The 22,719-nt window shown below is 46.7% G+C and overlaps 1 protein-coding gene across 3 annotated transcripts in view; it reads right to left on the bottom strand.

Annotated features, from left to right (window-relative positions):
- Zbtb16 (zinc finger and BTB domain containing 16) overlaps positions 1 to 22,719 on the bottom strand; it is a 185,136-nt gene that overhangs the window by 92,742 nt on the left and 69,675 nt on the right. The gene's annotated exons all lie outside the window — the stretch shown is intronic.

Here is a 22,719-nt window from a genome sequence, read left to right as displayed (position 1 = left end):
AGAGTCTCATCCCACCCTGATTCTGGGACAGTCTCCATGTGCCCCCAGTGTCCATGGACTGCTGCATCCATTCCTAATCTCATTCCCAGAAGTACACAGGGTACTTCTTATCACTTTAAACACTGGTGCTCAGACTCAGAAATCAGATCTAAGTTCAGAGGGCTCACTGCCAGACTAGCACCTGTCATGAATGGAGCCCTCCTGGTCTTTGTTTACCTCCAGACAGTACTAACTCATCCCCCACAACACACACACACACACACACACACACACACACACACAACACACACACACAACACACCCATACACACACTACACACACAAACACACACATACCACACACATATACACACATACCACACACAAACACACACAACACACACACTACATACACAACACACACTACACACACACACCACACACACACCACACACACACACACACACACACACACACACACACACACATACACTCACTAAACTATGCCTGACTGATTCAAGCTCCTGCCACCTGCTAGACTTGGAAGACTGCACCAGTGTCTTGTCTTTCTCCCCATCCCCAATGTCCAGGACAGGGACTTCCCAAAGCAGTGTAAGGAACAGGCCCTATGGACATGGTTGCTTCTCTCTCTCAGTCTGCAGATGTCCCTTGAGTAGCTGTGACCTACCTCCCACCCCAACAGGCAGAAGAATTTGGAGACACTGGATACTTTCCACCTAGAACAAGGTTCTTTAGCCGCTCGAGGTTCTTCCATGCATGCCATCCCATTCACCACCATTAAGATTCCAGGAAGTGGCAGACTGTTTCCCTGGCAACAACTGGTCACAGGTGCGGAGACAATGCTACCTCTTAGCCTAGCTTCTTGCTGGGGTGTTTCTACCCAGAGCCTTTGCAATGGGGCTGGTCAGCTGCAAGGAACCCAGTGGACCAGCAGGGTCTGAGATACTTTGTGAGCTGGTCCCAAATGCTGACTCTCCTCCCTACCACACTCCTATTCTCAAGCCCCAATGTCCACTGCTGGGTCCAGGATCCAGCTACACCTACCCCAATGTCTGTTTCTTCCTTGTCACTAAGGCCCAGGGCAGAGAGTGGCAGCCAGAGACAGGAACTGGGGGCAGTGGGGCAGGTGGGTGGACTGGAGTTCTCTGAGAGCCTGGACCATTGCTAGTCCAGAATGATCATGTGCTAAAACCACAGTGGGCTTTGGAGCTGGTGCTGCCCATGTTAAGAGAAAACTGGGTAGTATGTGCTTAGACTGGCACTGCCCACATCACAATGGCACCCAACCAGACACCGCTACCAACTTATAGATCCCAGAACTGTGCCTAAACCATTCTATGCTCCTCAGGGGAGTCTCTGTAGCATGCGATGCAATGGGCCACCGTAACATGAGGCTAGCACCCAACACCATGTGTGCAGCCTTCTGATAGGGATCACAGACAGTTCTCTTTGCAGAACTCTTTCTCAATCACATTGTTCTGTTTGCTGCCTTCCTCTTCCCCATTGCCAAAGACAAATGATTTCTCAAGCACAAACACATAAACACACACGGTCTCCCACAACACTGTAGGGCGCCCCACCCATCCCCCCACGCGTTATCTCACTCTTGGCTGTGGCTGATCTATCCAAATTGAGAAAGAGTACAGAACATTTTAACTGAACATTCTTTACTCTGATTATATTTCACAATGTCAGGGTACTGGGGCATGTCCTAATAGTGTTTGGGGCAAAGTATGTTTTTAAATAGGTACCCAGGAATGCCACACACACACACACACACACACACACACACACACACACACACACACACACACACGGGGGGGGGGGGGGGGGGAGATAGGGTGGGGATCGAGCACAGTAGCACACACTCCTGTCCCCTGCCTGGGCATGATAATTGTTTGCCTTTATGAGATATTTACACAGCATAAACTCTCTTCAAGGGTGGATTCCCAGGTACTTTCCTGAGAGTTGGCTATGAATTGTGTCCAGCTGATTTTCATCCTTTTAATTGTTTGTGATTTTTTTTTTTTTTTTTTTAGCTTCCAGGGGTGTCCATGCATGGGAGCATGGGAGGCCAGACCCCCATGTGGATTTGTTTTCCCAAAGGACTGTGGGATGGTCAGTCTTCAGATCTGGGGGGCACTCCCCACCAGTCTACACTCGATTCTCTCTCAAGGGCTCCAGATCAAATCTCTTACCCAGATGAACACTCTTAAGCAACAGCCTTGCCTTTTCCCTGGATATGAGCAGATCTGCTCGGCAATTGCTAAAAGTGATTTTTCTCCCAGTTGCCAACCGGACTGGTTCCGTGTGAAAGGTGAGGGATTTCAGCCTGCTTCCTGCTAGGTGTACCAGGGCACTGGGAGGAATGCCCAGCACACAAACCCAAGACCCACACTCACATCCTGACTCAGCCCTGGCTGGTTTAGAGACACTGAACAAATCATGTTGTCATAATCACTTAAAGTTTATTTTATTACTGAGATAAGGTCTCACTCTGTAGCCCTGACAGACCTTGTAATTTGAACTCCCAAAGATTTGCCTGCCTCTCTGCCTCTCAAGTGCCGGGATCAAAGGTGTGCACCACCATGCCCAGCTATCACATTCTTCCTCATTTGTAAAATTATACAGCTTATTAACTAAAATTTTAGGTAGAGACAAGCTTTATTATTCAAAAGTCTTTACCCATATCCTTTTGACCTACCCTCCAAGGAGTTCCTGTAAGGAACATTATTATTTTCCTGGGCCATGATCTGCTTGTCACTGTGTATTGTGATGTACTGTGACATCCAAACCATCAGGCTATGATATAGCAAACAAAACTCTAGACTGAACCCAGCAATCTGTTTATTTTAAAACCTTTCAATCCAGAGGACCTGCATTTTCTCTTTCTTTTAGTGAAAGAAACTTCTAGAAGTCATCAGGAGCCTTTCCTCAGAACTATTTAAGTCACCGTGAGTTTTCTAGTCTTCGGGGTACTGGTGCTGTGTCTTACCCAATTCTCAGGGGAAGCACACTGCCCTGAAATTGACCTACTAACTCAGTGCCCCACACAGGTTCCCAGAGACCAGCATGGCATCCGTGTGAGTCCACATGTAGCAAGGACAAAGGTCATGCTTCCCTGGCAGGGACAGCAAGGCCAAGCACACAAAGTTCAATACAGAAAGAAGGACAACCTCACAGGCCTGCCTGGGACTTCGAGGGAGCCCTATACCAAGAGTTTGTTCATTTAAAAAAAATCTTAAAAATGATTGTTTACACAGCAAGGAAGAAGGTCTGAAGTGGGGGATTCTCCCACTTCCAAAAAAGGCGAGTGCAAGAAATGAGTGCATCCTACAGACCTGGCAACCAGCAGGTTCTGGCCCAGTTTTCAGGAGAGCCCCTATGGCAACAGAATCCCAGGTAAAGCAGAATGACAACTCTGAATGGGTCACTGTGGCCACTCTGCAGAGATTTAGACCAAAATGCCAATCACAGGCCTTTCTCCTCTCCACATTCAGCATACCTCCCTGGTCTGGTCCTGCCTTTTCACGAGGCCTAAGTTCTCATTTTTCTTTGTGCTGCCTCTGAAGAAGATGGAGTTCCCACACACCATTCTCCAAGAGGAAGCCACAGATGGCCACCATTTTGAAAGTCACCTGGTCCTGGAGTGGTGCAATTCACTCTATACTCTTCTCAGTAGTGGAGATGCTTCAGGTCCCTACTTATTCCTAAAGAGTGGCCCATGTTCTTCCCACCCTTTACTGTGGTCCATCTCAGACAAATGCCTGGCCTAACAGCTAACTTCACTGTGCAGTAAACAGATGTTCACTTATGTCTCAGAAGATAAAAGGTTAATCACCCCTGACCATTTTTACCTATATTCTCAAGGAAGCCAAACCATTATGAGAAATTAGATCTAAGCAAATCTGAACCTTTTAGCAACACAAGAGAAGGACTCTTTTTTTTTCTCTCTCATCAGTTCTCACCCATGCAACTCTCACTAAGAAAACCACTGTGGCCAGGTTGCAACTGGGACGTGCCTGTGCTCACTGAAGGTGACCCTCATGAAGACTCTGGTTTGGACTGAGAGCTGTTCAGTGATGGACGTTATTTCTCTCTTGCCTTTGCTTTATAAGGCCCATCCTAAAGTGACTGTTCAAGACTAAGGAAACCCCTCTAGGCAAAGGAAGTACAGGGCACTCCTCTGCTTGTCCTAGAAATACTCTGGGTACAACAGCCACCTTGGCAGCCTCCATTCCAGAACCAGACTTTACCTTGTGGCTCTTGGAGTCCACACAAGGAAGGCTGATGGCAATTTCCTGGAATGATAAATGCTGAGCTTCGGAACAACCTCACACCTCCAGGATAGGCCTTCATGAGCACAGCTCAAAAGGGACAGTGCAAGACCATGAACGGGACAACTTCTCCTGTCTTCCCGACCTCTGTCTCTACAGATAGCTGACCCTAACCTTCAGGGAGCCCTGCATGCATGCCCTCCACAGAAGCAGTCCACTTTCATCCACTCGCCAAGGACCAAGGAGGCAGGATGAGGAGAAGAGCTCACAGCATCACTAAGAGGAAAAGACTAGAGGCTCTGACTTCTGGAGTGGGGGGTTGAGGGGGTCCAAGGCCAGCACTGCCCACACCTCCTGTCTTCTCCTGTTCCATATAGGAACAGACGGCAACGATGGGACCTACTCAGAAGTGAGAAAGGTTGAGAGAAAGCTCTAGGTTCCAACAGCCCAACAGCTGTACTCCCTGACTTTGCTCACAGGAAGCTAAAATGACCTGACTTTGGGAGTTCTGGGGGAAAGACTAGAACAGGGAACCAGGACCTGTTAACGGGGAAAAACCAGTGGGAGAGAATGGACCTTGGATAAGGTTTTACCCATTCTCAGTTAACTGATGTATCCCCTGAGCTGACATTCAGGCTAGGCCAATGAGATCCTGAAGGTCCTTCCAACTCACCTGGTGCCTGATCGGAGGCTGATCCGCATATGGCAGCTCCCTGACGCTGGCGATTTTACCCTCTTCTTGTTTGTTTTGGTGGTACTCCGAACTAAAAACCTTAATTGTGCTCATCAGGCAATGCACCCTCCTTAGTTCTTTTCATTGTGACACAGACTCTCTCTAGGTCACTAGTTTTCCTTGAACTCCCTCTGCAACCCAAGTAAGCTTTGAACTTATTATAATCCTCCTAGGGCCTCAGCCTCCAGAGCAAGTGGAATTACAGGCCTGCACCCCAACCTCAGCTAGGGCTTTTGCCTTCTAATCTCATGACCATGTTCTAGTTTCATTTTTGTTACTATGATAAAATACTCTGACAAAAAGCATATTAGGAGAGAAAGTAGTTTATTTCAGCTTAAAATTCCAGGTTATAATCCATCATAGGGGAGAAGTCACTGAGGCAGGAGCTGGAAGCAACTGGTCACACCTACAGTCAAGATCAGAGCAGGGAGAAATGAACCACACATGCTTGCTTACTTGCCTATACTCAGCTCTGTTTTTCTACTCTTAAATAGTTCAGGCTCTCCTCCCTAGCGAGTGCCACTCACTCAGAAGGGCCTTCCCACATAAATTAAGACAGCCAAGCACAAACATGCACACCAGCCAACCCAGTGTAGATGATCCCTCACTGAGACTCCTTCGTCAGGTGATTTTAGGTTATGTCAAGTTGACATTTAAAGCTATGCATCACCCCCACGGATTTGACCTACTCGGTGCTTCTAAGGCACCTTCAGAAGGAGACAGGGGCTTCTGTGAATAAAATCCAGACCAAGGTCTAAACGCATTCTCAAAGGCCTGCAGCCCATTTAAGCAACAAGCCTCGCAAAGGTCCTCTACTTACTCGGGAAGCCAGCCCCATGCAAACCTCTGGGCCTCTCTGGAGACAGACTATGTCAACAGACACTGACATCCAGCCAATCTCTCCCTGTGGGGACAACATGAGCTAGGTCACAGCCTCTAGACTCAAAAGAGACAGGCTTCCAGCTCAGTTATAAAACCATCTAGCTTGGTTCTCATCTTTCTAAACAGAAACTAAACAGTGAGTAGAGAGTTCAGTATTGGGCTATCTCACCTTCCTTAAGACCACTGTAGATTTTTTTTTTAAAAAAAGGTCCTACCTCTGAGGCCCACAGACCCTTATTTCAAATGACATGGCAAAGGTCAACCAGTCAATGGTAGTCTAAGAAAGTGCTGACACAAAGATGAGACCACTGGAGATTTCCTCCCCAAAGCCAGCTTCTAGGAAAAGGAGGCTATTTAGACTATCCAGTCCAGCTTTCTGCATTATCTGTAGGTTTGGTGCCTCTTTTTCCTTGGTTTGTTTTGTTTCTGACACAAAGTCTACCTATATAACCCTGACTCACCTTGAACTCCTTCTGTAGCCCAGGCTGGCCTCATGCCCATGATCCCCCTGCCTCAGTCTCTCCAATGCTGGGATTGCAGCATGGACCAACATACTCAACCTTCTATGTGGCTCTTCCTGGGAAAGGAAACCATTGAACAGTGAACACTACCGCAGGCCTCCACCCTAAACCAAAGTGAGCTCTTCACACAGCCCGAGGACACTTGATGAATGTTCCCTACCATCTAAGGGTGACATTAGATCATCTCAGAGAATGTCTCTTAATGCCACCAACAGTGTCATATTCCAGTCTGGGCAGGAATATGTCATCATCAGTCATCCCCAGTGTCACTGTGCTATATACATCATTCAAGTCTAAGCTGTTTGTAAGTTCCTCAGAAGTCCAAGCTCTTTAAAGGCAGGAATCAAGCCTCCATCTCTGCCTTCAACACCTTCAGCGCAGACTCAAGAAGGCAGCGACACAAAAGAGAAGGTATTTCCAGCGAGGTGATCTCTAGCTGCTCTGAGACAGAGGGACACACCTGGCCATGGCCATGCAGCCCCATGCTTAAGCCCCAGAGAGAGAAAAAGGACATTTCCAATCTCAGTTAGGAACAGGTCACTTTCATTTTCTCACGGCAGAAGGAAAATTGTCCTTTTACCCACTTCTCTTTAAAAAATGTGGAGATTACACAGTCATTTGACAAGCTTCAAATGTGTAACTGGTATTACTACAAATTATCCTTCTAGTAATATAGTTCGTGGCTCCCTGACTAGTCAATATTAATAAACATTACCCAATGCTTTTACAACACAATTTATTTTTTAATACAGCTCTTTATGTATGCCATAAAGTAAATATACTAATAAAAGCTAAGGATTTCAAAGAAGCCATTTAAAAAACAACTGAGAACTAACAATGTTTGTTAACACCTTCCCTGCTGCAGGTTTGGGTGGGATCTGGGGATGCAGAGACCACAGAGGATGAGAAACAGGCAGCCATTTTGGTTGGAGTCTTTGTAAGGGAAGGAGAAGGAATGCCAAGCTGTGCTTTCTCAAGAATCATTCAGATAGGAGGTACGCGTTGACCAGTCATGTGTGTCTACCGGACTGGGTACAACAGATGCAGTTTTCAGTCCAGAGCTGCTCGCAGTCAGCAGACAACCTTGGCCAGACATCTTGTCTCTCTAGCCTTTGCCTTCACATCTTTGCAGCCAGGCAAGGCTAGATCAAGACGATCTCTTAGGTTCCTGCTTGTTAGCTTCTGTCTATACTGACTGTCTCTATCCTTCATAAAGGATCCACACCACACTCATCCTCTTTGTCTTTATTGCTGAGCCCAGAACATACAGGGGATTCCATGTAATGCATAATGCCCCTCATTAAATAATAGAAACAAACCAAAAGAGGAAGCTTGCAGAGAAAATGTGGGAGATGGAAGAACCTACCTTGGCTCTATACACATCCACATACTTTTCAGTACAAGAATAACTGTACCTGTTCCCCAAGAAAGAAACTACTCCTGCTCCATTATGGGCTCTCAGAAGGAAGGCCCTACCTACATCATGGGCCTGGGATCAAGGCCAATCTGGCCGACAAATGACTGGACAGGATAGTCCTATGTTTCAAAAAGCACCAGAGAGCTGGAGAGGTGGCTTTGGAGGTAAAGCGCTTGCTAGGCAAGCATGAGGACCCCCAAGTTCAGATCTACAGCTCCCCCATGAAAGAGGGGCATGGCTTTGTATAGCTGTGACCCTAGTTTGGGGAAGGCAGAAAAGATGGGCCCATCCCTAGAGAGATCACTGGTCAGCCAGTCTAAGCAGTTGATGGAGTCCTGGATTCAGTGAGACCCTGTTTAAAATGATAGTGTGGGAATTGAGAATGGAAGGCACCTACTGTCAGATTCTGGTCTCCACACATATGCACATACATGTGTATGCACACCTGAATGCACCACACACACATATACCACACACACACACACACACACACACACACACACACACACACATGAAAAATAGGAAAAACAAGAGCATTTTCTGTATCTCCACCACACCAAGTATACTACTTCCAGATAAGATGGCTTCTGAGTACTGAAGTAGTGTTAGGAGCCAAGAGTGCTGGTTCACTGAATTCCAGCACCTGGCAGGCTGAAGCAGAAGGATTCCAGTGAGTATGCAGCTGACCTGTGCGGGAAGTGAGGGAAGACGCTGTCTCCAAAGAGAAAAATCAAAGGAGGCCAGGAGTGATGGCACACCCACGCCTTTAATCCCAGCATTTGGGAGACAGAAGCAGGTGAGTCTCTGTGAGTTCAAGGACAACCTGGTCTACATAGGGAGTTCCAGTCAGTCATGACTACGTATAATGAGAGCCTTTCTCAAGAAAAGAAAGGAAACTGAAGGAATAGATGGGGAATCTGGGAGGAAGGGCAATACAGGAAATGACAAAGGACCATGCTGAGAGATCTCCTTAAGGAGGGATTCTAAGATGGACCCTCAAGGCCTCTGAGCATTGGGTGGCCCGGGCTCCTGGCTGTTATATAACCTACCCCTTGTTTTAAAAATATCAGTTCTCTGAAGTCATTTATTTCAAATATCTCTATCAACAAATTTCACCAAGAACAAAAGTTTTTCATTTGGGCTCTGGGCTGTGGGCTGATGGTATCGCGCGCAATCACATACAGTTTCTTTCAACAAGGTCTTAGCATGCTTATCTGTGAAGTTGCTGGTAGCCAAATATGACTGAAATGTTCTATTTATGCTCACTGGATTAAGGAGATGTTGCAAGACTGCACAAAAACCCGGCAGATGTAAGCAAGGTATTACAGCCAAGGCAGTTAAGATCTGAAGGCAAGAATCAATACACACGTTTGTAGTTTTTCTTTTAACAAAGAAGAAAAGTTTTTTTTTTTGTGTGTGTGTGTATGTGTGCGTGCGTGCATGTGTTTTAAAGAGAACAAGAGAAAAGAAAAATAGTAAAAAGCTTCAAGATTTATAGCTTTTCTGAGCTTTTTCCAAACCCAAAACAGGGTACCATGATGCACACTAGATGATGTCAGCCCAGGGGAAACAGAAATAAATCCAAAGCGTTCTCTCCAGATCCTCACAGGCCCTATAAGGGAATCAGACTATGGTTATGGATGAGCAGAGGTTGATTTTTTTTTTTTAAAATCTTTCTCTCTGTCTCCCATACAAGGTTTTTCTCCAGCACAAATAGCCGGTTTCTAAGAAAACAGCTTTCAAAAAAATCTACATTTTCATGATCTCCCTGTACTGCCTGGGTATGGGAGACATCTTTGCCTCTTGGTTATCAGGAATTGTTTCCTAGGATTCCACTCCAGCCAGAGAGTCAGAGAGCTGTCGTTGAACCCCAGGGACCTGCCCAGAAACTTGGACCATCGTGGAGAAGAACAGAGATCTCTCAAAGCCCCCCCCCCCCCCCCCCCCCCCGCAAGCCCGTGCCTTTGGAATTAAAGCACTCTGAAAATCCTTTTAATGTATACTGCCTCGTTCTTCTTGCTTTACTACACTGAAAATTAAATTACTTTTCGATGAGGATTCTGAGCTTGAGTGCCGGGGCTCTCCACATCAGTTATGAACACCAGAGATGAGCTGGGCAGATTATCTGTATGGACTACAAACCACAGTGGGGAAATTATTGTCATTTTAATGAAGGCAGAAGTGGGGGGGGCAGAGAGTTTTACCTTTTTTTTTTTTTCTAGTTTTTGAGACAGGGTTTTTCAGTTTTGAGACAGATTTTTGCTTAAAAACAAACAAACAAATAAACAAAAAATACAGAGCCTGGTGGTTCACCCCATCCCTTTCTTCTAAAAGAACGAGGGAAACAAAAAAACAAAAACAAAAACAAAAAAAAACAAAAAATTTTAATCCTAACACCTAGGAGGCAGAGGAGGCAGAGGCAGGCTGATCTCTTTGAGGCCAGTGTGATCTATATAGAGAGTTGCAGGTGAGCCAGGGCTGCATAGTGTAACCCAATCTTAGGAAGGGAGGGAGGGAGGGAGGGAGGGAGGGACACACATACAGAGAGAGAGACAGACAGAGACAGACCAGGCAGACAGAGACACACACAGAGACAGAGAGATATACAGACATATGCACACATACACACACACACGGGGAGGAAGAGAGAGAGAGAGAGAGAGAGAGAGAGAGAGAGAGAGAGAGAGAGAGAGAGAGAGAGAGAGAGAGGAAAAAATGAAGCCACCTCGGGTTGTACAATCCCAAAGGTAGAGTACACCCCATTTCACGTTGAAGGAGCCTCCTGAAAACCACCAGGCAGAAAAGACACACTGGGAACCTGCCTAGACTTCCCCGCCTGAGCTAGACAGAAGCATAAAGAAGCCTCAAGGCAAAGAAGCAGAACAGAGATCCCACACTCCACTGGCAGGCTTAGTCTCACAGAAGCATCAGAACCTCCCACGGGGAAGACGTCTTCACTCATTCCCTAGCGCTGTCCACTCTGTACCTGGTATGCCCCTGTGTGCCAGCTCCCATGTAAGCCTGACTGCACTGCACCCACAGTCGGCCGGGGTAGCTTCTATGCCACCAGTGTCCGTTACCACACTTTCTTAGTCTCCTTGCCACCTAAGGTACAGGACCTGCAGGTACACGACGGGCTTTTACTCTTCTTTATCTCACCTAGACGGTGAGCTCCGTCAAGGCACTGTCAGAATCTGGCAGGGTGCCTGGAGCACAGTCAGTGGGTATTTCTAAATAGAACTTTATTGAGATATCATCCACACACCCTACAATTTACCCTTTTAAAGTGTGCTATGGAGAGGGCTTGTTTTTAGTGCATTCACAGAATTATGCAACCATCACCACTATCTAATCCTAGAATATTTTCCCTACACTAACAACAACTGCCTCATTCCTTTTCGGCTCAAGCCCAGCCTCTAGCAACCCCTAATCTACCTTCCTCGGTGGATTCACTTCATTTGAACACTTCATGGGTGTGGAAACCATACAACATGGGCCTCCTTAGATCTCACTTCTCTCACGGAACACACTTCTTCAAGTTTTATCCACAGAGTACCTGTGTTAGCTACCCTGATCTTCTCCATGGAGGAATAATAAACTATCGTCCAGCTATTCCACACCGTGCGCGCCCAATCATCAACTGTAGGACATGCAGATGTTTCAACCTTGTGACTGTCACAAACACTGTTGCTATGAGCATCAGTGTCCAAGTCTTAACCGCGACCAGATGATTTCACTTCTGTTTGGAATGTATCTAGGGATGGAACGGTGGGGGTCACAGGGCATCATCCATGCTTATCATGTTGAGGAACCACCACACTGTCTTCCAAAGAAGCTGCACCATTCTACATTTCCACCAGCAATGCGGGCAGCTTCCAGCTGCACGCTACAGTTTTAGACTAAATGAACAAAGAGTCCTTCTGCTGGGAAGGTGGCGGGGAAGAAGACCGAGTCCCACGCTCCCAGGGCACACTAGTTCTTCACCTGCACAGGCCACAGGCCAGACGGTGGCTCAACAGGAAGCCCAAAGAGTCACTTTCATTTCTGTTAAAGGCTTTTGAGATTTTTATTTTACGTGTATGAGAGTTTTCCTTCGTGTATATAGTGTGCATCATATGTTTGTCTGCCTGGTACCCACAGGGGTCAGAAAAGAGTGGTGGAATTTCCTGCAGCTGGAGTTACAGGTGGTTGGGAGCTGCCATGTGGGTGCTGGGAACTAAACCTGGGTCCTCTGCAAGATCAACAAGTACTCTTAACTACTGAACCATCTCTCCAGGCCCTGAAAGAGTCCTTTTGAAAAGCATCAAATAGAAAAACACATGAAGAAAAGGAAAACAACAACAACAACAACCACACCAACAACACCACGCCACACCAGACGGCTCAATCCAATTATTTCAAACCCTTCCTCACATCCCAAGTCCAGATGCAATAATCTAATGATGCCACTCCTTGAACAGATTGAGCTGAAAAATAGGGAAGGGATCCTGGCTCAAGCACAGCCAACTTTGATTTGGTCACCAGTAGTTCGTGTGATTTCACAGCCCGGCTGTCTCAGCTGGGAGGTCTGAAAATAGGCTTAAGGCTTTAAAATGAAAGCGCATGGGGCTGGGCGGAGAGGGGGGTGGCTGTGTGTAATTTAGCAGCAGAACATTTGCTTAGCATGTGCAAGGTCCTGCACTCAATCCCTGAATCATGGCCTACACACATGCACAGACATCTTAAAAAAAAAAAAAAAAGCCCAAATGAAACAAACAAACAAAAACCCACGTCCCTGGCAAATTCTAAGAGAGGGGCCCACAGAGTCGGCAGCCAGGCAAGTCACGAGTAAAGCTTGCCCTCCCTGCCTGAGCTTGCGTGGAGGGGCAGAGAGTCCTGAAGCCGGCAGCTCAGAGCAACTCTGTGCACAGATCCCAAACTTCTGGTCTCCTTTTCCTCTCTTTGCAGAGGAAGGCTGCAGGTTCCCCTTCTGCACAGACTCCTTCCGAAGAACAAACAAACAAAGGCGGAGTCCAAGCAGGGCCCTTTGTAAGCTGCAGGTAATTAAAACAGCCTGTAAATGCCCTGACAGAAAGCACTTCAAAGAGCCAGTAATTCCAGCAATGGCCGGTCAAGACTGTGTGGTGTAAAAATTATGAGTTTTCCCAACGGGGAACTTTGTGTGAAAAGGACAGGAGTTGGTGGCAAAGGTGGGGGGAGGGGGGTGTTGAGCCACACAGAGGGGGGTTTACAATTGGTGTCCATGCTCCGGGGGCACAAGACTATGTATGTGTGCAATACACACATGAGCCAGAGAATGGAGGCAACGTGTGTGTGTGTGTGTGTGTGTGTGTGAGAGAGAGAGAGAGAGAGAGACAGAGACAGAGAGAGAGACAGAGAGAGAGAGAGAGAGAGAGAGAGACAGAGAGAGAGAGAGAGACAGAGGCGGGGCACATTTATCAATGCTAAGACGGTCCAAGCACGTGGGCAGAGATAAAAGGAAAAATAAAATAAAGGCGACAAATACGTATCCTCTTCCCTGCTGGGCCTCATTTTCATGAGGAAAGTACCAGGCAGCCCACATGCTCCTCTGCCTCCTGACTTTCCAGGCAGCTCACAGGCCATGCTTAATATCCACTGCTAGGGCCCAAGGAGCAGCTGTGGCCCAATCCAGGCTGCGGCTGCCTGAATCTGCCTTCAATGCTCTCATTCTCAGCCTGGTGCTCACCAGCCCACAAGTTACTGCAGGTTGTTATCTTGAAACAGGGGATGAAGAAAGGAGATAGATTCTTAACCTCGACTCTGACAGCATTCAGTAAGTCCCCTGTCCTGCCTACTGCCTGTCTTGGTACTCTGAGTTGAGATGGTGTGATACCAGGGCTCTGCTTTTTATAACAGCTGACAGATCTGAGTGATCTGAGGATGTGCCGAAATATCAGGACAAGGCCCTAGGTTCAATCTGTAGCACTACAAATAATAGTAATAATAATGATAATACTAATAAACACAATACAGAAAACCCAGTGACATATGTCAGTAATCACCTGTATGTCAATAGCATATCATATATTAACAAAATACAGAGTCATATATTAACAAAATACAGAGTCACTGGGCATGGTGGTACATGACGTTAATGCTAACACTCAGGAGGTAAAGGTAGGTGGCTCTCTGTGAGTTCAAAGCCAGCCTGGTTTGAATACTAAGTTCCAAGCCAGCCAGGGCTATACAGTGAGACCCTGTCTCAACAAACAAAGTCCTGTTGTGGTAGTGTAATTCTCAAAACCCCATTTCCTCCCAGGGGTGACCTGATGCCTTCAAAGGGCCACGTGGGCCAGTCTCACTTTCCCTGGTGGCTCCCTTCCTAAAGCACATACCCTGCCTAGGCCTGTGTGTCTATGGTTTCACAAAAGGCACTGGGAAACTTCCACTTGCTTGCTTCTCTGTCTCTCCTTCTAGATGGGCAACCCCAGGAGACAGCTTTGCCTTGTTTATCTGAAGTCTCAAGTCCAACAAAGGGAACAGGAACCCCAGCTACTGAAAAGATGCATTGTTGAGTGGATGGGCGAGTGTTTGGTTGGTCACATGGTGGATAATAAATTAATAAGAACCTGGTTGGGGTACGATGCCCACCAGCTCCTTACCGATAACAGTCAGCCAAGCCAATATTCACCCAGTCCACAGGAACCACCAGCTTGAAGAGGGCATTTGGGGGAAAGGCTATGCTCACCAACCTAGCAAAGAACCGAACCCCAGCTGGTGGCTTTATTTCCCCATAAACAAAATCCCTCCCTGCCTCCCTCTGAGCCCCCTCACTAACTCGTCGCTGACATTGCTGGCTTTAAGCCCACCCATAAAAATGTCCTTTTCTGTTTTTATTTAATGAGCTTTCATTTTTCTTTCCCCCTTTTGGTAAATGAGAAAGGAAAGCCTACCTCCTAATGGGGATGGGGAGAGGAAGCATCTCTTAAATGGACCATAACTTCAGAAAGCGCTTTCTCCACCATCCCCCACATCTGCCCCTCCCCATGCCTCTGGGTCCTCCCCACCATCACCACCCCTGAATCTTCTCTTTTCTCTCCATTCAAAACAAGATGCATGGATTTTGGACATTTGATTACTTTTAAGTATATATTTTTCCCTCAAATAGACTGAATACAATGGTTAGGAAATGTGACAGAAAACTATTCTGAGCCATTTATTGCCTTAATACCCACCTTTGTCCAACAGGCAGTTTTGACAACAGCGATAAATTCCAAATTTATGTCAACAGAGCATATGTTGAACACCTCATTTCTGAGCTAAAGCGGCATGCTGCCCTATAAATCACCGTTCTGTTTGAAATGAAAGTAGATTACAGGCCTGTGTTATTGAGCAGTTAGAGCTATAGTCATATAAATCAGAACTTTTAACTCTAGGCAATCCGTTGTGCAATTAACTAAAGGGTACTTTGTCATTTCAAGGCTTGTGCACAAGCTTGGCAGGGCACAGAGCTATCAGGAAGGGGGTGGGAAGGAAAAAGTTTGCAGTCAACAAGATGGCTGTGGACTGCAACCCAACCCTGCCATTTTTACCCCCCCCCCCCCCGCCACTGCTACCTTAAGAGCCTGCCGAGGCTGAACACTGGCAAAGACAAGCTTGTGATCGGCATCTATTGCTAAGACAACACCACACTGAGTGTTTGTCTCCAGGGCACCTCTAGAAGCCCCAGCCCCTTTACACTCCCTCATGAAGCATTTTCTGGACACAAGCCAGGAGCACAACACTGTCTTGGGTGCTAAGATGATGTAGGGAGGCTGATGGCAGAGCTCAATCAGAGAGAATTCGCCTAGCCTGTGCAAAGGCCTGAGCTGTCCCACCCAGAAGATCATAAAGAGGCTAGAGACACACAGAGGCAATTTTTTAAAAAAAGGGCAAATGGTAATATTTAGACAATACTAGTAGCGGAGAAGCAAGAAAAACTTGTACAACACACAGCTAAGTACTTACAATGGCCCTATTTTATACGTTTTTGTGGGGTTTTTCCCCATTCTGTCCTTGGAACAATCCTATGAGGCACGGATGATTTTTATTTCTGTTTTGATGAGAAGAAAACAGAAACACCGGACCAAAAAAACTGGCCCACAGCGGTGCAGGTAGATCGTCAGGTGAGAGAGCCTGGGATGATTAGGACAGCCAAATGAGCTTAAGAAGCCAGACTGTGGTGCTAGCCACGTGTTCAAATCCCAGGTCTACAGTGGATTGGGAGTCTCAGTTTGCTCACCTGTCAAAAGTGGCAGCATTACTTCACTAGACTGTTGAAGAAGACCTGCATAGGAGCAAGTTCAGTGATGAGAACACATGTAGAGTAAGTGAACTGAAGAACAGAGAGACCCCTGTGTTCTCTGGCCAGTCTATAATGTAGTTCCAAGACACAGACCTGGAAGAAAAGATGGAGAACAGGGGAAAACGACAGAAGAAATGCAAAAAGGAGGAAGTGGTGATGTGCTGATCTGTCCAAAAATATCCAAATATGTCCCAATTGTTATGGGGGTACAAAAGAGGAACAGAGAAACTGTGGGTGCTGTAGCTGAAGATGGTGTGAGGACAGGGCAAAGCTGAGCTTGTTTTTCAGGGGTTTTTACATGGCAGTGTCAAAAATGGAAAAGCCTTGCATGTCTAAGACCGATGTTAGGATGAGAAAGCCAAGTTGGACAAGCCTTCCGGAGACTGGCCTGACTCATCCCAACTGGTCTCATGGAAACGTAGAACCAGAGGTGGTAACCTGGGCTAGATTAGGCAGAATCCTGGCAATGAGGATAGGGACTTTGTTCCCCCTGCTACAGCCACTGAAAAGCCACCAAAACCTTTCTTGGAACAATGGAGTTGGCTGGGAGCAGAGGGCTCAGTATGGGAAGAGACCACGGAAGCACAGAAAGAGATGAAGTACCCAAATTCTAAATCGAGAGTGACGATATTTCCAAAGATAGTCATTAGGTCAGCCTTCCAGAACAAGATGATGCCTCTAGGAGGATGAAAGCCAGGGGGGAGGGGGGGGTTGAAGCAAACTGCTACTGCTGCCTGGTAAAAGTCCCTAGCTCCATGGGTTAGGAAACCCGAAAGAGCAGTTGCTACCCTTTGTTACCTCCATTCAATTAAACATGCCATCACCACCAAAGGACACAGAGGGCAGCAAGGATGCGCAGTAGAGAGGCTGTGACATGTTACTTTCTTCCCTTAACTGGCCACCAGTTCAATACCACTGAGAAACAAGATGACTCAGAGTCTCCCCCCCTCTCTCCATCTCTCTCTCTCTCTCTCTCTTTCTCTCTCTCTCTCCCTCTCCCTCTCCCTCCCTCTCCCTCTCCCTCTCCCTCTCAAGAACCTACAAAGCTTGAGAGTCCACTGGCAAAGTGAAAGATAAAATGAAAATATAAGGAGCTGGGGAGATGGATGAGTAAAGTACTTCTGGAACAAACCCAAGAACAAGACCCAAGTTCAAACCCACTCACTCACACAAAAGTTCTGTGCCTTCAATCTTAGTGTTAGGGTTGAGGGGAGACAGGGGATCCTAGGGGCTCACTAGTCATCCAGTGTAGATTAACAGTGAGTTCCAGGTTCAAGTTCAATGAGAGACCCTGTCTCAAAATACAAGGTAAAGAGTGATTGAGGAAGACTTTTGATGTCAGCTTCAGGCCTTCCCATGTGCCTTTACACACACACACACACACACACACACACACACACACACACACACACATGGGGGGGGAGGTGTGTGTGTGCACTCACCACACACTGAAGAAAGGAAGAAGAGGAAAATAGAATTTTGGCTGAGGTATAAAGACACGATGTAAAATTGAAAACAAGACTCACACACCTGTCAGATGTCATGTCCTAATGACCACAAGACCCAGCCTGAAGAAAAAGAAAAAAAAAAAAACAGAAAAAAAAAACAAAAAACAAAAAAACAAACAAACGAAACCTCAAAGGCCTCCTTGAGGAGATGGGCTAAGAGTGGTCTGAGCAGAAACCAAGGATACAGCAGGTATTGCCCAGAGCAGAGCATCACTCTTGGCTAAGGAGAAGCACCCTGGACACAAGCCAACTTGGGCAGATTATGAGCACTGTAGAGTGGTACAAATGGATCAAACCACAAAGCTGTGGAGAGAGACAGGCCTGGAAAGCAGAGAACGCTGTGGAAGGGAGACACCATGAGTGTGGTAGCTCAAGAGCGCAGGTCTGACACGCTCTATAAGCTTCAGTGCTAGCCTTCCTATCTTGACATATGGCATGACAGAACATCTGGCCTTGGAGACCAGCCAGGCATTTGCTCCTCCAACCTCCTCCCATTCATGGAAAACTGGATTTCCTGCAAGAATATTGAAGTGACGGGCCCTTCCTGCCAGTCACTCTGTGCTTGGCCACTTGCCAACATGCTCAGTCTTGTTCTGTGATTGGAACCTAACAAGTCAAAAAAAAAAAAAATTTACAATATGGGCCTCCTCACTAGAACCCTTACCACACATGTGCAGACAAGTAAGCATCTCCCACCCACCCCTACACACCATCTCTTACCACCTGGCTGAGCAAACTGCTGGTCTCAGAGGGGAAAGAAGGAAAGCTCTTGGAGATAGCTGTTTAACATCTGAAAAGTGGGGGAGCAGAGGAAGTAAGCAAGTTCCATTTAGAGAATCATTAAGGAACTATTATGGTAAAACTAGGCTTTCCCATTTCCGGGAAGCCGCAAAGAGCACCTGAACAAAGCAGCAGTGCTCACAAAAGAAGAGGTAGGACAGAAGGACAATAAGAAGAACCAGCAGGAAAGAGGAAACCGAGAAACACCAGGGAATTAGAGCTAGCTCTTCGTTTTCAGGACCACGGAGTTATCTTGACCAGTCAGCTACAGAAGACCATGAAACAAAAAAGGCCATCCCAGAGTCTGGAGAGATGGCTCAATGGTTAAGAATGCTTGCTGCTCTTCCAGAAGGCTGGGTTTCATCCCCAGCACATGTATCAGGCAGCTCACAACAACCTGTAACTTCAGTCCTGAGGAGTTACAGCTCCTTCTGGTTTCTTAAGGTATCTGCATGTGTGTATGAAAACAAACATGTACATGTACACACACACACACACACACACACACACACACACACACACACACACACCTTTTTAAGTGTCAACCTATAAGGTTCTCCACTGGTATTTGGATTGTGGTCTTCCATGTTCTAGTGACTTCTCCATTTCTAAACATCCATCAATGTCTCACAATGTACATGTTATAAATCCTCACAAAATCACTTCTGGAAGAAGTCTCTCTTTTTTGTTTTTTAGATTAAAAGTGGCCTGGGAGAGGCAAGAAGACAGTGAGAATGAGTGAGCAGCTCTCTGAGAAGAAAAGACTAAGCAATGGTCTTTCCGTTCATTCGAGCTTACTGTCTAATAATGCAAGGCATATGGTCGTCACAGTAAAGAGCTTCAAACAAACAAAAAACAAACCATGATATACTGGCTGTGCCTACTAAGAGTCTATAATCAAGTAGAGAACGCAAGACATTGTGTATCAAATACTTAAAAGAAAACATGGCATACTGGTAATGCAACAGGAACTAGGGAGAAGTGACAAGAAGAGGGAGATCCAAGGCTCAGGGCTGCACAGAGAGTACCAGAAGTTTTGCGTGGAAGCTCCAAGCAACTTATGCAAAAAATAGCCTGTTTTCTATATGTAACGATTATTGCCATCTGGGGTCACACCCACCTCCAAACCTCTACCCATCCTTCTTTCAGCTCTTACATCCTTCCTTGGCCTCTGTTGCAAAATTCTAAAGTCTACCAAGACTGAAATAGTAAATCCTACCCACTCCTTACTCACATGGTCTGTCCCTACTCCCACAGTTAAAATCCATACCTGGTCCGAGACGCCACCTCCTGCCCTCCCACACCACTGGTTTCCTCCTCCTTCGGAGCACAGGCCTGAGGAACCATGCCAGCCAACAGCTGTCACGTATCCTTTTATTTTGGTCCCCTCAGGCTCCTCATTGAGTTCTCAACAAACCACACCTTGCTTGCTACCTTCCCCAGGAACCCACCTGAAGAACCATGTTTACCTAAGTGGTCCTTTCCCCACCTCTCACTGGTGCAGAGAGGAACACTGACCATGTTGACCACCAGAACAAGATGATGTGTTCGCAGCAGCCAAACAGCACCTCAACCTCACTCTTCCAGGTTTCCCGGGGCTAGAAGGGAAACCCCAGCCAGGACTCAGAACACAGTCCTCCAACGCCATTGCTTACTGTCTGCTCCTCAGAACCTACCGTGTTCTCTCTGACCAAGGAGAGGAATATAGTCAACCTCAGGGAAACAGAGTAACGGTGGCCAGGGAACCACATCTCCCTTCCAAGAGACACAATCTAACTCACAGTGTTTACCTTGTTGGAAGCCTCCGGGCCTCTCTCCACCAGCGAGCTGGAAGGATGTAGAAGTCCGGAAATCCTCCAGGCTCATCATATAAACACTTAATTGCCATCTCAACACGCTCTCTGTGTCGCTTCTGCGTACCCAACCAGCATTCCACCAAGTTCCTGCCCAGCGAGGCTGAGAAGCGCCAAGAACCTTATGCAGGCCTTATCATCCGTATCATCTCTAGTGTACTCTCCCAAGGCCCTTCCATCTGGAGGGCTCTTCGTCCAAAGAGCCTCGAAGAAGGGGTCAGAAGCATAATGGCATCTTTAATGGCTGTTAGCAGTGACCTTAATCAGGACAATATATTAGGCTGAGTTTCTCTTTTGGTGGCTAGGTAACTGACTTCAAAAGGTAAATCCTAGTAGTCTCCAGAACAATGTACCCCAAGGGGGACAACTCCTGAATACAGGAAACGAGAAGACACAACCTTCTAAACCTTGGACAGTTCAGAAAACCTAAAGGTACTTCTAGGCACCGCAGAGTATATGAACTCAAGCATTCCAGGCAGATCTCTTTTAAATGTATTTTACAACCTCCAGGAAAGAAATTCCATACAGAATGAGCAACAGAGGCAGATATCTGGGATGTAGGAGAATGGAACAATAAGTTTCAGTTTAGGACACATTCGTCCAGAAAAAAAAAAAGCTATGACATAAACCCCCAGAGATCGCCAAGAGAAGCAACCTCTAAGGGAAGAGATGCCCTCTTCAGTCAAAACTACATTTACCTTTTCAAGATTACACTACGTAAGACAAAGTCTTCAATAGACACAATCCCTGGGTTCTGTAGTGGAGAATGAGGGCTTACAAACCAACACCTCTGCCTGATCGTCAGTGTCCTTCATCTTCTGGATGGGGAGGGCCCACTGTGAGATGGTGGCTGGAGTTGCCTCACAATTCACCAACAATCACCCCTCCCCTGGCATCATTTCCTAGAACCAGGCGATTGCTACAGCTAAGCACTGCTTTGCTGTTAACCTGAAAGGCCGATGTTTAAAAATGCAGAGCATCGTCTGTCATATAACAAGTACTGATCAAAGTGTTCGCTCTCTCTCTCCTTTTTCTGGCTCCATTTTTTAACTTGTCTGCATTGTTTAAAAGATGGAGGCCACATGCCTTTAATCCCAACACTTGTGAAGCAGTGGCAGGTGGATCTCTGAGTTGGAGGCCAGCCTGGTCTATAGAGTGAGTTCCAGGACAGCCAGGGACACACAGAGACACCCTGTCTTGGGTAGGTGTGTTTGGGGTGGGGGGGATGACTTCCAATGAAAAGGGTCAATAATAATGAAGATTCACAACATTTGAGCATTCTGTTCTTTTTGTTGTTGTTATTGTTTTGTTCTCTTTGTTGAGACAGATCTCATGTAGCCCAGACTGGCCTCAAAATCTGCAGGTTGCCAAGGATTATTTTGGACTTCTGATCTTCCTGTCTCCACTTCCCAAGTGCTGGGACTACAAGCATGGGCCACAATGCCTGGTTTATGCAGTGCCAGGGACTAAACCCCAGACTTTGTACATGCCATACATACACCTCACTAAACTGAACTACAGCCCCAGTCTGGAGTCTCAGGTCATTAAGTCTGACGTCTATCACATGCATCGAACTGGTAGCTATGTAGACACTGAATATCAACATTCAGCTAAATACTCCCGACTCTGAGGTTAACCCTAGGTATAAAATACTCTGCCAAATCCTGTTAAGAATAATAAACACGGTTGGGGGTAGAATGGCTCCTCCTCCTTGACCTTCACAACATTAGGGAAAGCAAGCCGCTAAACCCACAATCCCATAAGCTTTCTACCCCCACCTTGCCTTTTGCTACTGCTGAGTTTGAAGACCAGGAAGTAAAGGGGTGGGAGAAGCACAGAGCTATCATGAGCAATCAGAGCTCTGCTTCATAGTAAGATAACCACTGAGGGTGTGCAAAACACGGTTTCCCTAATACCTGCTCAGAAGCCAAGGCAAACGCCAAGGGCAGTACGGGCGGCAGACGCAGTGGAAGCCTGAGCTCCCAGAGCCCAGCTGCTAAAAGTGAAACTGAGATTCAGACTATATTCAACCCCCCTCCCTGCTCCCCGGCCCCCATTTGCTAAGAGAATCTGTCCTGGAAGGCTGAAGAAATGGCTCTGTGGTTGTAAGTGCATAATGCTCATCCGGAGGACTGGAATTCAGTTCTCAGCACCCACGTCAGGCAGCTCAAACCACCTACAGTAGCAGCTCCAGAAGCATCTGGCTTCCTCTGGTACCTGACTTGTGTGGACATACACATAATCAAAATTAAAATAAATCTGTAAACGATATATGTCTTGAGCTGGCACAAGGGACAACTAGCTGTGCCCCTGGGCATATCAGAAGCCATGCTTCACACTTGGGAATCTGGGGATGCTGTTAAAAGGATGAGGTCACTTAGTTCACCTCCCCAGGAAACATTTACCGTCTGTGTGTCCCTCTGGGAAGTCCCACTGGGAAAGT

The sequence above is a fragment of the Peromyscus leucopus genome, chromosome 7, assembly GCF_004664715.2.
Source record: "Peromyscus leucopus breed LL Stock chromosome 7, UCI_PerLeu_2.1, whole genome shotgun sequence".
Taxonomy (NCBI): Eukaryota; Metazoa; Chordata; class Mammalia; order Rodentia; family Cricetidae; genus Peromyscus; species Peromyscus leucopus.
Note: the sequence above shows the minus strand (reverse complement) of the source record. Positions and strands in the feature narration are given on the sequence as shown.